General features: G+C 34.8%; 1 protein-coding gene across 1 annotated transcript in view; it reads right to left on the bottom strand.

Annotated features, from left to right (window-relative positions):
- LOC119594151 (POU domain, class 2, transcription factor 2-like) overlaps positions 1-221 on the bottom strand; it is a gene marked incomplete in the record, with an annotated part of 67,768 nt that overhangs the window by 24,168 nt on the left and 43,379 nt on the right.

The raw sequence follows: 221 nt of genomic DNA, 5'->3' as shown, positions 1-221 counted from the left end.
GAGGGGGGAGTAAAAGTAGATATTGAGGGAAATCGATAGACAGATATTCAAAAACAGAGACAGGCGAAAAATAGATATATAAGGAGAGGAGATAGAAAAAAAATGTAAATAGTTAACCAGATAGACTGGAAATAGATAAACCGATAGACATATAAACAGATACTATGGGAAACAAACAGAGAGACAGATCGAGAGTGAAAGGTTCAACACAGAAACTAAGA

Source organism: Penaeus monodon, chromosome 33, assembly GCF_015228065.2.
Source record: "Penaeus monodon isolate SGIC_2016 chromosome 33, NSTDA_Pmon_1, whole genome shotgun sequence".
Taxonomy (NCBI): domain Eukaryota; kingdom Metazoa; phylum Arthropoda; class Malacostraca; order Decapoda; family Penaeidae; genus Penaeus; species Penaeus monodon.
This window is presented reverse-complemented; position numbering and strand designations above follow the sequence as displayed.